Raw genomic sequence first — 17,204 nt, forward strand, 5'->3', positions numbered from 1 at the left:
GTGGAGAGAGGGTGGGTATTTCCACAGTTTACCGGGCTTATTTAGCATTCCAAGAAGGTACGGAATAAACCCACTATCTAATTAAATCACTATAAACCAGGGTTTTCCTGGTTTGTAGCGAATTAATTCGGGACTGTCCAGAACTTTGTCTGGACAGCTCCTCCTTTATTGTGGTAGATACTGCAATAAAGGTTGTGTCTGGACAGGCCCTGAGTCTACACCTAGGTAATGAGGGATTTTCTGCCTTTATATTCTGGGCTATAAGGCTGTGTGGAAGGGCCCCCTGTCAAAATAGTTTAAAAGCAGAAATTCAAACCCTGGCCTCCAAAAACCTAGGACAATATTGAAACCACTACGCTATGCTGGCTCTTGAGATAGTCATTGTTGCTGGGTTTTTGTTTTAAAAGGGAAGTGTTGTTTCTGCTTTATTATATGTTATACATATGTTTTAATTTTTTTAAAAACCTAAATTCTCAACTAGTGTTTCTAAAAAGAAAAATGAATTTTGGTGTGTACTTTAGTACTGGAATCTTAATTGCCACTCTGTATGCTCATTAAATTAAATAAACAAATACAACACATTTGCACTCTTACAATTTCATACAATTTTCATTTAACTTTCATTATATGTAACATGTATTTTGCCAGGCAAAGAAGATACTGTCACATCTTTCCTTCTTGGCTCCAAGTAAAAGAAAACCATTATTGACCTAGTGCTTTTTAAAACCCAAGTATTATTAAGCAGAATAATCAAACATATGCTGGTGAGAGAATCCAGACTTGTTGGCTTGAGCGCTTACCATATATGCAGTATAGAGCACAGATTTCAGTTTCCAATGGACTAAGTTAATCTGTTTTGATTTGTCTTAAATTCTTAGAGAGTTTAAAAGGAGAAAATAATGAGGTGGGGGGAGGGATTAGATGCTGATTGTTTGAGACACTAGACTAGAGCCTGGTTGAGCCTGAATTTCATATTATATGGCAGTGGAGACTCATATAATCCAGTCCAAAGCAGATAACCTCAGATTAGATCCTGGGATCTGAGTACAGTATAGAAGGGACCACAGGGCCCTTCCACGTAGCCGTATATTTAAACAGATTTTAATTGAATTGGTTTAATGTTTTTAACTGTATATAATTAATGGTTTTTATTATGTATTTTATTATGTGCACATGGAGGCATCAAATTGTTGCCAGCTGGAAGCCGCCCTGAGGCTCCCCCCCCTGGGGGGGGGGTTGAGAAGGGCATGGTACAAATATAACCCACAATATCTGCTTTGAACTGGGTTATCTGAATCCACACTGCCATTATTCCAGTTCAAAGCAGAAAACGTGGGATTGTACAGGGTGAGGCAGCATAACTTCCTTTTTTAAAATGCGTACCATTCAGTCAGTTGAAGACGTAGCGGAGCGCTAGTAGTCTCGTTTGAGAGGCGGGAGTATAAAGTTTTGTCCTGACACAGTTCAGTCGCCTTCATGCATTGGAAGAGTGAGGAGCGTGGTTTTGCCGTTGAGGCCTACTTTTCGAGCAGATTTAGAGAGGCTGGCACACTCTCCATATTTGGCCCCTTGTGATTTTTTTCTATGGGGTATTTTGAAATCCCGTGTTTATGTGAACCGTCCAAGGACCCTACAAGATTTGAAGACCAACATCCAGGAAGAAATTGCCAACATAATGCCTGCTATGCTGGCAAGAGTCATGACAAACGCCAGAAATTGGTTTACTCAGTGTATGGAGAATGGGGGACGTCACCTACCTAATTTGATCATCAAAACTACATAAAACAAAACTTTAGGTATGTGCTTACGTTATAAAAAAAATTCTAATTCATTCAATGGGTTTTATTAAGTTTTAAAAAAAAGGAAGTTATGCTGCCTCACCCTGTATTTGCCTGTGTGGAAGGGGCCTCAGATACTGGGGTTATACTGTACAATGATTTGGAAAATACAGGATCTTCACCTACTGATAAAAAGACCATAACATTAAGTGCCAGGCAAGCATCTTCCTCTGATAGTTATTCCAGTTGGTGGAAAAAACTCAAAACAAATCTTTGGGGAAAGTTTGGGGAGTAACTAGGTAAATATGGCAATATATATTTCTTTAAATGACCATTTTGTGAGCCATTAATATATTTAAATCGAAAAAATCCAAGCACTTGAATTGGTCTTGGAAATGAACTAGCAGCCACTGTAAATGAAAAATATTTCTTGTGGTACAATCTAGATGAGAACTCATAGCATGTAATTTTCTTGTTTCCCTATTTGGACCAGCAAGTGTGGGCAATCTGATACCCTTCAGATGTTTTGAACTATAAATACTACAATCCTCAGACATTGGAATCATAGTAATTTTAGTTCATGGAGAGAAGATTTTTTAATATACTTCAGCTAAAGTTTTTGAATGTTTTCAGAAGCAGATATAGATATAGATATAGATATATATGAATAGAATGCTACCAGAGCATCAACAATCAAAATTGTCCCTCTACGTTTTCAAGTGTCACTGTCTACGGATTTGATTATTTGTTGATTTGATTCATGTGTTCTCCAGGGTGATTTTATGGTCAGCCTCTGGCCAAATTTGACCACAGAGTTTCCTGTTATTCCCCCCACCCATATCGGTGTTGTTGAAACAACCCCCATTGATTAAATGGGAAGGGAGAAGGGGTAATAACCAGCAAAAATGGGGGAAATGGTTTTCCTCCTTCAAAACCCACCCCCCATAAAATGGACTATCCCTCTCCATCTAGTGCCCTCTTTTAGCCTTTGTCAGCTAATGGAACAGTACCAAAAATTCACCCGGACCTGTGCCCCTAGCTCTGTGAAAGTAGGGGGGTTCCACTGAAGCATACTTGTTCACGTAACAGAACTTCATAAAATCTGTTTCTGCTCCAGTGTTGGTGACAAAAGTACAACCAATTTCAAACTGTAGACTTTTTCAACTTGTGTATGGGAAATGCTTCCATTCAAGATCTGCACACCTAGAGTGGTGGGGTCAAAGAAAAAAAAGGTGGAGATTTTAAAAAATAGATAGATTTTTTTGGTGATTTCTCCCAGGCTTAGCACTTCAATTTTTGAAAGCTCAGGATTATTGTCTCCTTAATATCCTTCTAGTTCCGAGTGAACGTTTTCTGTGCTAACAGGTTTTCACAATGCATTGCAAGAGCTTTCAATAATGAGCCATTTTGTCAGATTTTTATCTTTTGTCTTTTTGCATGTGTATTAAAATGATTGTAATTCCATGGACTATAACAGTTATATACTGTAATGATGAGGATGATAATGATGTGCGTAAACTGTATATTCATTTAGCTAATTATAACTTTTAAAATTAGTACAGTATTAAGCAATCAAATTTGCATGAACCCACTAAGAAGCAATTGCTACTTGAAAATATTATTTTAATACATTAATTGTTGTAATTACAATTCCTTTATTATTAATTTACTATAAAAGCACAACATAATTATTTTAGCTCATTATAGACTACTGGGTAATTTTAGATGACATTAGGAAACTGTTAATTTTGAATTAATTTACTATAGCAAAGTGACATAGAGAGGGCAGTGGAACTAGCACATCAAGGACTTTCCATTCTTATTTCCTGTGGCAATGCTTGCAGAATCAAGGACTGAAACACACCAACTCTTTACAAATTCTTACCGAAAGCCGGGATTCTCTAACTTTGTTGCTCCAGGTGTTTTGAACTTCCGTTCCTAGACCAGCGCTTCTCAACCTGGGGGTTGGCATCCCTGGGGGGATCGTGAGGGGGGTGACAGAAGGGTCGCTGAAGACCATTAGAAAACACAGTATTTTCTGTTGGTCATGGAGTTTGGCCCAATTCTACCATTGGTGGGATTCAGAGTGCGCTTTGATTGTAGGTGAACTATAAATCCCAGCAGCTACAACTCCCAAATGTCAAGTCTATTTTCCCCAAATTCCACCAGAGTTGACATGTGGGCATATTGAGTGTTTGTGCCAAGTTTGGTCCAGATCCATCATTGTTTGATTCCACAGTGCTCTCTGGATGTAGGTGAACTACAACTCCCAAACTCAAGGTCAATGTCCACTAAACCCTTCCAGTATTTTCTGTTGGGCATGGGAGCTCTGTGTGCCAAGCTTGGTTCAATTCCATTGTTACTGGAGTTCAGAATGCTCTTTGATTGTAAGTGAACAATAAATCCCAGCAACTACAACTCCCACATGTCAAGTCTATTTTCCCCAAAATTTTACCAGTGTTGACATGTGGGCATAGTTTGGTCCAGATCCATCATTGTTTGAGTCCACAGTGCTCTCTGGATGTAGGTGAACTACAATTCCCAAACTCAAGGACAATGCCCACCAAACCCTTCCAGTATTTTCTGTTGGTCATGGGAGTTCTGTGTGCGAGGTTTGGTTCAATTCCATCGGTGGTAGAGTTCAGAATGCTCTTTGATTGTAGGTGAACTATAAATCCCAAATGTCAAAATCAATCCCCCCCAACCCCACCAGTAGCAACAAAAATAATTGTATGGTTGGGGGGTCACCAGATCATGAGGAACTGTATTAAGGGGTCGCAGCATTAGGAAGGTTGAGAACCACTGTCCTAGACCATTGGCCAAATTATAAAGGAAAGGACCTAATAAATAGGCTTTTGATAATGGTTAAACATACAATACACAACGGTTGGAGCATTTAAATTGAATTAAATTTCTTAAGTGGACTTCAGTGGCTAAGATATTTTAATTGCTTTTATATAATACAATCCCTGTTTTTTAATGGATTATGGTTGTGTTAATTTAATATGTTTTGGTTCATTTTGTATCGTTTTGTGTTGTTACTTTGTTGATTTAATTTAAATTAGTTATTTGTTTTATTATTGTTTATTGTTATATTATTCATATTTCTGTAAACCACTCCAAGTCCACTCAGTGAGATGTGGTAGGATATAAATAATGTATTATTATTATTATTATTATTATTATTATTCATTCTTGTTTTAAATTGATTAATTCAAGAAACTAGTCCTTCAGTTGAATTTATCCCTAGGCAAAAAATCCAGTGTAGTTGCATAGAATCTGTAAATCTGTATGTCCAATGTCATTCTTTGTCTAAATGTTTTTCTGTAATCTGATGTACCCTCTCACACTGGAAATTGCAATAAAAAGAACCTATGCTTTAAAGTTCTTGAAAAGTCATTCATGACACAAATAGATATAGACTTGCATACTATATGGGGCAACATATTAAACATGTTGAAACAGTGAAACTACCTAATATTCATAAGTGTCCTGTTGTAGTTATCAGTGATTTAAGCCTTCAGGACAATATCTTTATCCCTATTATGAATGTCTACATCTTGATTATGATTCTGTAGCAATTCGTATGTTTTAACTGTATTGTATTTAATTTGTAAACCATCTTGAGTTCTATTTTTGGGAGAAGGCAAAATATTAACAGAAATAACAGACCATTGCCAAACCATTCTAGAAAGAAAGGAGACAACCAGTAATAGGTACAGTTGTCCTTTCTGGGGAATTCAGTCCTGGGAGTTTTCTCTCTGCAAAACTGAGTAAAAGGAATGTTTCACTTCACTGGTCTGATTTACAAAAGTAATTTAGAAAGAATTTTCATTAAATCGAGCAACAGTTCATGACTCTTTAGGAAACTTTGATAATCAGCACAGCAGAGTGTTTAGAAAATCTTGTCTACAGTTACTGTGATTAATTTAAAACTGTCACTGCAATTAGGCAAGTGTGTTGCCAACAACCCCATCTGTAATACGATAGCTTATCACATTTGATAGCGTTCCCCCACCTCACTTTGATCCACCTCTTCTGAACACTTTCCATGCTCAGCAACTTTTTCCTGCAAAAGCCGAAGAAGCATTAGGTTATCATTTTTCAGCTCTTCTCTGTGTGGATAAAATGCTTACTTCATTGAAAACAGTTGTGCAAGCCAGTATACAGTACAATTGTTATTTTTAACTGAATATTTCAAGTAGCTGGAAGGAAATGTATTTTCACATAATTCCATGAAATTGTTGAAGATGTCCATTGCTGGCATTTCTCAGTAATTACAGGTTGATTTAAGTGTCTGTTGAAAAACCTATGGTGAAATTATGCAGATTAGACCTGAACTAGAGGTTTTTGTTTACAAGCTTAACTAAAAATTCTATATATGTGTGTGTTTAAAAAGCTATCTTATCAAAATGTCATTTTAGAAGACGGTACAAGTGACAGAGAAGGTTAATCAACCCTTTTCCATTCAAAACTCTAAAATCAGGACAGTATATAAAGAATATCACTCAAAAAATAGGAGAATCGCAGACATGAAACAATCAAGGCCAGATAGCACTTCCCAGCAAAGGATTCCCCCAGGCAGGAAACAGCCAGGCCTTGAAGCTGCAAGGCCATTCAATGCTAACGGTCTACGTACTTGGATCATGTGGTTCTAATGTTTTTATTTGGTGTTTTAATTCTTATATTTCATGTTTTAAATATCTTTTTATTGTATCTTATGATGAATTGTCCCATTGATTTTATACTTTGTTATGGTGTTGATTGGAATTTGGTATACATTTGTAAGGCATTGAATGTTGCAACTATTTCTATGTAAATCACTTTGAGTCCCCCAGGGGTGAGAAAAGCGGTATATAAATACTGCAAATAAATAAATAAATAAATAAATAAATAAATAAATAAATAAATAAATAAATAAATAAATAAATAAATAATCAAGGTGGCCAATTGCAACATTCACACTTGCCTCCAGCAGACAAGAATTCTTTCTCCCACTCTGGACATTCCACAGATATATAAACCTCACTTGCCTAGTTTCCAACAGACCTCATAACCTCTGCGGAAGCCTGCCATAGATGTGGTTGAAACATGGCTTCTGGAACATGGCCATACAGCTCAGAAAACTCACAGCAACCCAGTGATTCCGGCCATGAAAGCCTTCGACAACACATTCCTTAGATGTTTCCTCCTCTATTTCCTGAGGTTAAATTGAAGGCCGTGAAGTATGGAAACAAAACAGTGGATGCTTGATTTTGGTTTCGGGGGAGCTGCAAGTCTTGTTGGGTCTCCATACTAATCACACAGCACACAATAAACCTCTCAGGGCAGCATGAGCTGTTTGGATGACATGTTGTAAAGGATTACAACATGGTGCATCAAGTTGAAGTGTACCAATTGGCTTTTTAGATTTTGGATTCATATCTTCTTATTTGTAGATTCTGACTCAAAATTACTATTGGAATAGGGGTATTCATTGGTTTTTTTAATGCTTTTTCCTGATAATAAGATGTAGCCTCTTTTATCAGCGAGTTGTCTTGGTGAACCTTGGACACATTTAATAAAAGCGAATTGAAATTTTGGAATAATTGATTGTGTGCATGCAAATTCCTGCTTTTGACAGAATGTCCTTTTGAAGTTTACTTAGAACCTTTCAGAATCCACCAAAGCCTGCAGTTCACTGTTTATGACCTATTGTCCTGATCATCTTTTGTCATTTGGTGTCAGGTTACAAATACAGCAATGCTAGAACTGTTTATACATACATAGTAAAGATTATTTCAGTTCCAGAGTTTTTTCATGTCTGTCTTTAGCTTTAGATAAAGTGGGCTTTAAATTTTTAGCAGCTAGTACTGCAATAAAAGGTGAATTGCTCTCAGGACAAAGGTAATGACTTAGGAATGATACTTCTGAATACAAGATGTACCTATGAGTTTATTGCATGGCTGTAATGGAAAAAGAACCTGCCCCCTCCCCCAACTTTAAAAGTCAGGAGGATAAAATTAGCATACTAGATCCTATCATATATATATATATATATATATATTCCACTGTTGTTTCAAGTAGCTCAGAAGAACCATAACAGAGTTATAAAACTTTGAGTCCATATTGTTGATAATGTAAAGACTATCCGTTGCTGAGTATAAAAATTGCCAAGAAAAAAGTTCATGGAAACAGATATAAAATAGAAGTTAGAAAAGATCCAAATAGAGACTGAATGAATGTAAACAAAACTAGAAAACTTTAAGATTCGGGAATAAACAATAATGGCAAGTATTATTTATTCTGAAATCATACTGTTGTGAGCATAACCAGCCATCAAATATTGAGAAGTATTGAAAAGAAGAATCAATAAAGGAAGGAAGGAAAATCAGAGGAAGTAACCAGTTGCAGAGACAGCTGTTAAGATGGTAGGTAAGCCACTGTAAGCAAAACTGGAGTAGCAGGATGAAAGGAGAAACATATATATGATCATTGATTTGCTTAGAATCTACCATATGTTCTATAGATCAGAAAAAACATGGATTGCAAAGACTACGTATAATAAACATTTCATGTTGAAGATGGTAGTCTCTTGAAGGAATGAAAATAGTAAAGGTAAATGTTTTAGGGTTGTCCGTAGGCGCCTCCATGGTTATGTGGCCAGCATGACTACATGGAGCACTGTTACCTTCCTGTTGAAATGGTGCCTATTGATCTGCTCATATTAGCATGTTTTTCTAACTGCTAGGTTGGCATTATCGGAGGTCGCAACGACCATCCCAACATGACTTACTTTATATACCGCGTCCTAGAGAAGTGCACTTGGAAAGGACCAGACGCAGAGTTTTATCTATTTCTGCCCTGCCTTGTGGAATTCCTTGCCGCCCTACATGAGAGCCATTCGTGAAGTAGGGCCTTTTACCCTAGCCCTTAAGACCTGGCTTTTTACTAGAGCTTTTGATCTTTGTTAATTTTATCAATATCTGTATGTATGTATTTTTATCCTTTACCATTTTAGCTTGTAAATCACCTAGAGCATCTTGGATGGAGGACGATTAATAAGTAATTAAATGATGATGATGATGATGATGATGATGATGATGATGATTAGACGGGGCTAACAGCGGGAGCTCACCACACTTCCCGGATTTGAACCTTTGACCTTTTGGTCAGCAAGTTCAGCAGTTCAGCACACTTTGTGCCACCGGGGGAAAATTAAAATAGTTGTTGAAATAAAAAAACATAATTTCTTGGTTATATGATCAAATAATTTTACTGTATAACCAGAAGAAATTGGAATCCAGGTCTTTACTATCAATTCAGAGTTTAGACATCTGATTCAGGATGGTAGGGAAGTCTGATATTGGGTGCTCATAAGATATTGAGCTTAGATGGTTTCAGAAATTTGGAGATTATTCTGTAATAACTTCTCTAGGTATTTCATAGTCACTTCCCATTCATTTTGTTTGACCGGTGATTCCGGTAGTTTCTGCCTTTTTACTAAAAGACATTCTCAAGAAATTTGTAATATGCATATAGCAATAAATATATAAATAGTGCAACTTACCAATAAAAATCCTATCAAAAAGTGTGACGAAAGTATGATCCATGGGCATTTTTGTGCCTCCTAAGATTCTCAGATTTACCCCATTAAAAAAAACTTAAACAAATTGGTGAGAGATTATATTATTCCAATGGTGTAAGATTTTGAACTTCTCTGGACTATTTGGAGCCTAAGAAAGATCTTTCTCTAAGAATACGGTGGATTGAAATTTGAATTTAACACTCATTTATAAACAAAGGTCACTTTCAACCCTAAGGCAGCCTGGAGGAAAAAATATACAAAAATTGATCTCTCCCCCCAATATTGAGTGTGTGGGATATTTTAAGTTTAAGTTTTTAAAAACTGAAAACATTATAAACATTCAAGTGGGACAAGTGACCTTCTAGAATACTTTGGGTAGGCAATGCCGTAGAAAACTAAAATTGACAGTATCCCTAATATAGCATGCATTTTACTTGAAGGTTGGAAAGTTTGTCGCTTCTTGTAAGTAATGCTCTCAATTTGAGGTTTGTGAAGTCTTTTCTTTTATACAAATGGAACAGAATGTCCAAAATTCCTGTATTTTGGATTGTGTGCCCATCACAAAGACAAAGGTGAGTACATCACACACAATATGGTGTTGTCAAAAGGACAAGAGACCATTCCGGGTTGAAAGTCATAAATTACATGATGCATACATTTGTCTTTATGAAGAGCTCACACCAATGCAAGATTTTTTTTTTGCATAATTGAGTGTTTTTCATTTCTGATACAATGTTATGCATAGACTTATTTATTTAAAAACTGCCTTAATAATGGAATGCTGGAATTAAACTTTAAACATCTACTAATAAAGCACCCAGTAACTGGATTATTTTTAAAGGCAGTTTTAATAATAAGTAATTTAATGTGTCAAGGTATTTTTTTACAATCATAAAGGCAGTGTTAACAATAAGTCATTTAATTTGTCAAGGTATTTTTACAGTCATGTAATTTCACTTATTCCAGGCTAAGTTAAGTCATTTCTTCATGATTACAAAAATTAGCAACTCTTCTGCCGCAAACAAAGAACAACCTAGGGAACTGGTCCTTCAGATCATTCCTTTTTATTGGTATTATTCACATACTGGCACTACATATTACACATTCTTTCTTCACTTTTCTCATGCTCTGTAAGTATTCTTTTCTTGCATGGCTGGTTTTATGTTTAAACAGATTAGTGGTTAAGCACTAACTTTATAATGAACCAGGCAGTAACACATTGACATATTTCCTTAGTTAAAAGAGAAAGCTTTTTAAGAGCACTTTAAATAGCACCCAGAACATCAATTTTATTGACATTTTAGCACTTTCTTAGATGCAAATGAAATATAAATTGAAGTCTTGTTTGCATAATAATAGATTTCATTATTTGTTTATAAATGTTGATCTAAGACAGTGGTTCTCAAAGAGTGCTTTGTGGAGCCCTTGGAGCTCCGCAAAGCATACTGAGGGGCTACGCGCTTCACTCTCTCTTCCTCCTCCCCCTCCAAGCTTTCCTTCCTCTTTCCTGCTCCCCCCCCCTCCTCACCTCCAAAATACTTCCCCTCCTTGCCACCAAAAACCTTTTCCCCTCCCATTCTGTGCTGCCCAGATCCTTTCCCCCTCACCTTCCTTGCTTCCAAAACCCTATATCCCTCCCACCACTCAGGGGGTGCTTTGATTGTGCTTTTCCTGAATGGCAAAAGGGGGTTGGACTGGATAGTCCCTGGGGTTTCTGCTATTATTATTATTATTATTATTATTATTATTATTATTATTATTATTATTACAAAGGCTGGGTGGCCATCTCTTTGGGGGTGCTTTGATTGTGCTTTCCTGGCATGGCCAAAGGGAGTTGTCCTGGATGACTTCTGAGGTCTTCCACTAAAATACTGTTAAGTTTATGTTAGTTAAAATTATATAAAATAATAATGTATAAAACTTTATTTATATTCCACCCTATCTCTCCAAGGGGACTCAGGGTAGATTCCAACATACAACAGCAAACATTCAGTGCCTCCATAAGACAAACAAATAGTAACATAAAATCCCAGGAAGACCCCAATATGAAAACAGCAATTAAAACCTAACATAAAATTAATGCTAAGATCAATGAATTAAACTTAACATCAATTAAACCAACAGCCAGACAAAAAGTATATAATGACATAAAATCTGAACAAACGTCTATATTAATTTACAGAAGCCAACTGTAAATGGAGTTCACAAAGTTGTCTGGGTTAGTTAGTTGTGTGGCCTATGGTAGTAAGATGGGCTGATAGACTAGCAGAGATTATTGTTCTCCCTTCCCTTCCCTTCCCTTCCCTTCCCTTCCCTTCCCTTCCCTTCCCTTCCCTTCCCTTCCCTTCCCTTCCCTTCCCTTCCCTTCCCTTCCCTTCCCTTCCTTTGCTCTACAAACAAGATATGTTCAGTGTGCATAGAAATTTGTTCATGGTGTTTTCAATTACTTCACACAAACACTCTTTATCCATCTGCCACTGCCCTGGATGTCAAATTTTATAACACAATGCGGCAAAAAGTTTGCCCATGCCTGATATACATACATAATATAATATAATATAATATAATATAATATAATATAATAATATAATATAATATAATATAATATGGACATTTCTTGGGCTCCAGAAGAAATTTTTGCATCGAAAAGGGCTCCATAGCAGAAAAAGTTTGAGAATCCCTGATCTAAGAAAATTACTTGTTATTATTGATGATCTTGATTAATTTTATCCCACCCCTTTTTCCTATTGTGACTTGATTGTTGTTGTGTATCTTCCAAACTGACTTATGTCAGCCTTATAGGGTTTCCTTGTATTCCAAAGAGGTTTGTCATTAAAGTGAGAAAGTAAAGTCTTTCAAAAAGAAAGAAAAGCAAAACAACTGTGAAGAGGGCACCAGCTCCCTCAATGTGGAGTCCTTAGGGAAAGAGGAGAGGAAAGGGAAAGGGGTGAAAAAGAGGAGGAACAGAAGACAAGGGATGAGGGAAGCATGCAGAAGACAAAGCTTTCTGCATGGATTTCCCAGAGGCATGGTGATGAAGAACAGCTTTCCTCGATTCAATTCCTGGAGCCAAATAGTCTCCCTGCCCCCACATATACACACCACAGACACACAGCTACTGCAACCGCCAGGACAGGGAGAAAGGATCAAATCGGTGCCATTAGCAGAAGCCATTGAGTTCAGCTCAAGAGCAGCCTCATCAACAGCATCTTCGTGCTGCCAGTGAGGAGCTTGCAGGGATGGTGTGAAGGTTTCTTCACTGTTCCCACTTGTTCCTGTTTAGCCTACACATCAAATGGTGGTGGGAAACCCAGTCTCTCAACTCAGAAAACTGGTAAACTCCCCCTTCTCTCACCTATTGGAAATAAACTGAGGCAGACTGTATGTAAAGCTATCACTTTCTCTTCCCATACAACACAATAATTCTGTCATCTAGGGTTTCTTTCCTTAGGAGAATTTTCATGGAAAGCTCTTCCAGTTGGCCATCTTATTTCAAATATTCAGCTCCCTGATGAAGAGCAGCCAATAACACTCCCCTGCCCCAAAATTCTTTATAGCAGGCATCCTCAAACTGCAGCTCTCCAGCTGTTTGGGCCTCCAACTCCCAGAAGCCCTAATGAGCTTGTTCAATTGTCAAGAATTCTGGGAGTTGAAAACCCAACAGCTGGAGGGCCATAGTTTGAGGATGCCTGCTTTATAGCTCTGGACAGGCAGGCAGGGGATTCTGTTACATGAGACCCTTTCTCCCACCCTTTCTCCCTTACCTACAGGATTGCCATCTCCCATAAAATCTGCCCTGCACACTTAGATCCTCTGGTGGTTGACTACTCCAACCAGCCAGAATCCAATTGGCAACCGTCACCCAAAAACCTTTTTAATGGTCGCACCAAGAGTGTGAAATGACTTCTTGGAACAGATCCAACAGCTAAATGAGTTGTTGGAATTTAAAACTCATCTGAAGACCTATCTCTTCTGGCAGACCAACCCAGCCAGTTTTAATTATGAATACTAACCTTGTGTCTTATGTTTTAATCTTTGTTCTGTGCATTTTAATGTGTTTTATAAAAATGCATTTTAATATGCATATTTTATAGAATGTTTACAATAATTATGTGTTTTAACTATGTTGTAACCCGCCTCTAACCATGAGGTGAGGCGGATAAGAAATAAAATTATTATTATTCTCGTGCTGGAGACTTAGAATATTCCTAGAGACAAATAAAACTACAGATACTGGACCCATGGATATGGTGTTGTACTGTATATCTGTGTCAGAGATCTAGCATGAGTGCTTTTGCCCATTTTAAAAGATTCACTTGATTAAATGGTAAACATAAAAAATACCCACTATTATAAATGTTCGTTTTTCCAAATGTTCTTCCTGAGCTATTTTAGTTATTATGCAGTACATAAGTATTCTGTACAGGATGAAACTGATACCGAGAATCCATGTTGCTGCCTTTTTTTTTAAAGTTAATTGAGGGTGACTTATAGCCTTCTGGTAGAAAACAAACAAATCATTTTTCTTGTACTTTCACTCTCACAAGAGGGCCCTTATGAATCTCCAGGGCTACTAGAAGCTGGTGGAGCTTTTATTTCTTTTCTTATGAAGTGGATAAAAGGTTTTAAGTCTTGACACAAACAGGAGAACACAGTCAAAGCATTTATCCTGAAGGCACCAAGCCTTTAAATAGTTACTATGCTCCCCTTCCCTCAAGGACCAGCAACAACTCACTTGTTCTTTGTTCTTCTGGACCTTGCATTACTAGAAGCACTACGCTCTATTCTGTCTCAGCACATGCCAAAAACGTTCCTTATGTTTGATTTGAAAGGGAGCTATTGCCACAGAATTATGGCAAATTTTCCTCACCCTTCTGTTTCGAGTATCTTTGTTAAAACTTCAGTCTACTAAAGGTAAGATTTCCAGATTTGTATCCAATCATTATTTTCCTCTCTACTTTTCCTTGAGGGGTAGAAAGAAATAGTGAATGTATGCAATTACAACCAGTGTAAAAAAGTATATTATTGAATTTTTAAGCATTGAGGAAGGTTTAAAAAGAAGAAATGTGATTTGTAAAATGACATTAGGATATTCTGAAATTGAGTATGTTTCAGTGAGATTGCATATGTGTTATTTCTCTGAAAAGCTTGAATCATTATGATCTAAAATAGATGTTCCATTGATAATAGTAAATTTGACAAAAGTCTAGTAGATCAACATGGCAGTGCTTAATCTCAGCAACTTTATATTATTTACTTTATTTTGTGAAATCTATTAATAAGGGGTTTACATTAAAAGTGAAGCAGAAGACAGAGAAGTGGAGAAATTCTGTTTCACATTATTTCAAAAAATGTTTAAATCATTAAGCATCCTATTTCTCACTATGAACCAATCCTAGAGTTTTACTTCAGTGAGAGTCATGTTCTGCTCAGTAGGTAACTGCATAAAGGATTACACTGATAGTGTCACAATAGCTTTTTGTGTAATTGAACGCTGTTATCAGGATTACAAACAAAATGTTTCTCCTTAATATTCTGCTAAAATACCGTAAGTGCTCATTATTTTAATACTTGCAAAAATCTGTGGATCTTAGCAAATGCTCTTATGGTTTGTATCAAAACACAGTGTTCAATATCATTACTTAATCAAAACATTATTTTAAAAAATATATTTACTTGAAAGCACACGGCATTGACAACCACAGTCGTAATTCAGTGCTGAATGCATTACACTAGCTTGTGCCAGTGTACTCGGATTTTCATTGTAAAAAGCAAACACGACACGTTATAATTTTATTTCTTCCCTTTCAAATATTAATTCTTGTTATATTAAAAGGGTATCAGCATATGTATACCATGCATAACAGTCCTTGCCATAAGACACTGCATGTGTTTTACGGGAGAGATGGGTTATCATCACCATAATAGGCAATCACTTGTGGCGGACTATGGTTGTCTTCCATGGGTAAAGTCTTGGTAGTGGGTCTGTAAGTAACAGTGAAGACCTATTTTGGATCTATATGGTCTTTCACAATGGGGACATAGATTTCCAGATGGAAGCAGTCACAACAAGGATTTGCTTGATATGCCTTACTCTCAGCACATTTCTTCCTTTTGATCTGTGTTCATGCCTCTTCGAAATCCATTGGTAACAGCTGATCTCCAGTTACAATGCTCAAGTGCCAGGCCTTCCCAGTTCTTGGTGTTTATACCACATATGTTTAGGTTAGCTTTAAGCCCATCTTTATATCTCTTTTATTGTCCACCGACATTCCATTTTCCATTGGGCAGTTGAGAATAAATGAACTTCTTTGGGAGATGGTGATCGGAGATTTGGATAACATAGCAAGCCCAACAAAGTTCATAACAGAGAATCAGTACTGCAGTGATGGTGGTTTGTTTGCCTGTCTTAGAGATGCAGGATCTGTTGAAGACAATGCTGATCCATAACATTTGTGATCAGATGCCATAGCTGCATTCATAAGAGCTCTGGTTTATCATAACATGCAAGCCCAGCCACTATCTTGATCTATACAGATTGTTCTCAGTAAATCTGATGTTGAGGAATGAGCAAGATCCCCCTCCCCTTGTGTCAGGAACCAGTATTGTATTTGTGTCCATTTACTATCACTATTTTTTTCTATGACTGGTAGCCAATGGATTGTAGATCAGCACTGGTTCAGTGACCACCACATTGAGTAGCAGTATACAACCCTTTTGTGAAATTGTAGGAAACCCAGTGAATCAATACGTGAGAAGTATGCTTTAACACATACTTTTTATACACAATTGTGCTACTAAAGTTTTGTGATTTTTTTTTTAAAAAAATAGCCTTCAGTTATGTAGTTTTTGGGAGATCAAAGCTGCATTATGCATACATTTACTGCTTAGGAATGGCTCTCAACATATGTAGTAGTTATATTATCTCATGTGAAGTGTACTCAATACAGGAAAGAACAAAAGTAGAATATATGGTAATATGCCCCCCCCCCCACCCCAATTGGTTGACTTATGATCTACACATCCAGACACTTTTGTCAGATGTTGTTGTTGAGGAAATCCAACACTGAATGGATGCCAACATTTTGTTTGACTAATTCAAGGTAATTTTCATCCAAAAAAAATTCATTGTTGCTCAGGGAGTTGGAGGCTGACAGAAGACTGTAAAAATGCAGTCTTCTGCTTCCATTTGCTCAACCTGATTTAAAGCATTTCACAAGCCAGGCTTCCCAATGATATTTTAGTAGACAGGCTTATATCTATATAGGAAGATGCTAACTGCTTCCACTTAAATCTAGTCTCTGCCATAAATGATAGCCTTTATTAACTTGCCTCTCAATAGGAAGGGGCTGTAAAAATGCATTGTAAGTGAAAAGAAGGCTAGATCATTTGGTAAGCACAAGGGGAAGATAGCATTTCAGCCCACTTAGTGTGCTTACATTCTTCTAGTGTTAGAAAGGAGGGAGTAGTGACAGAATCTTTGAAATATGGGAAATTATTCACAGAACATAATCCCTTAGATGACTCATAAGATTTATCAAGCCACAAGGGAAAATGCTGTGAAGATAATAAAATCTTAGTTTTACCAGCTTTTTTGGGTTTGAACATTTGCATGTGTTCTGTCATGCAATTCCTAGCAGATGTTTGTCGCACCCAAGAAATATGCCATCATCCTGAGAAGTTGATTCTTAACAGGAGCCAGATTCTACATTGAACAGTGACTAAAGGGCCAACTTTCACACAAACAAGGGGATTTTATCTTCACAGCAGAAACATTTAGTATCTTCTCTCTAAGGACCATTCCACACAGCTATATAACACAGAATATCAAGGCAGAAAATCCCACAATATCTGCTTTG

General features: G+C 37.0%; 1 protein-coding gene across 3 annotated transcripts in view; it reads left to right on the plus strand.

Moving 5' to 3' along the window:
* ARHGAP28 (Rho GTPase activating protein 28) overlaps positions 1-17,204 on the plus strand; it is a 105,496-nt gene that overhangs the window by 41,733 nt on the left and 46,559 nt on the right. The window contains exon 1 of one of the 3 annotated variants that reach the window (XM_060775073.2): positions 14,092-14,259. The exons of the other annotated variants lie outside the window; for them this stretch is intronic. The gene's annotated coding sequence lies outside the window, so the exon portion shown is untranslated. Of the gene's footprint in view, positions 1-14,091; positions 14,260-17,204 lie in introns of those variants that run through there. 3 annotated transcript variants of the gene reach the window in all.

The sequence above is a fragment of the Anolis sagrei genome, chromosome 4, assembly GCF_037176765.1.
Source record: "Anolis sagrei isolate rAnoSag1 chromosome 4, rAnoSag1.mat, whole genome shotgun sequence".
Classification (NCBI taxonomy): Eukaryota; Metazoa; Chordata; class Lepidosauria; order Squamata; family Dactyloidae; genus Anolis; species Anolis sagrei.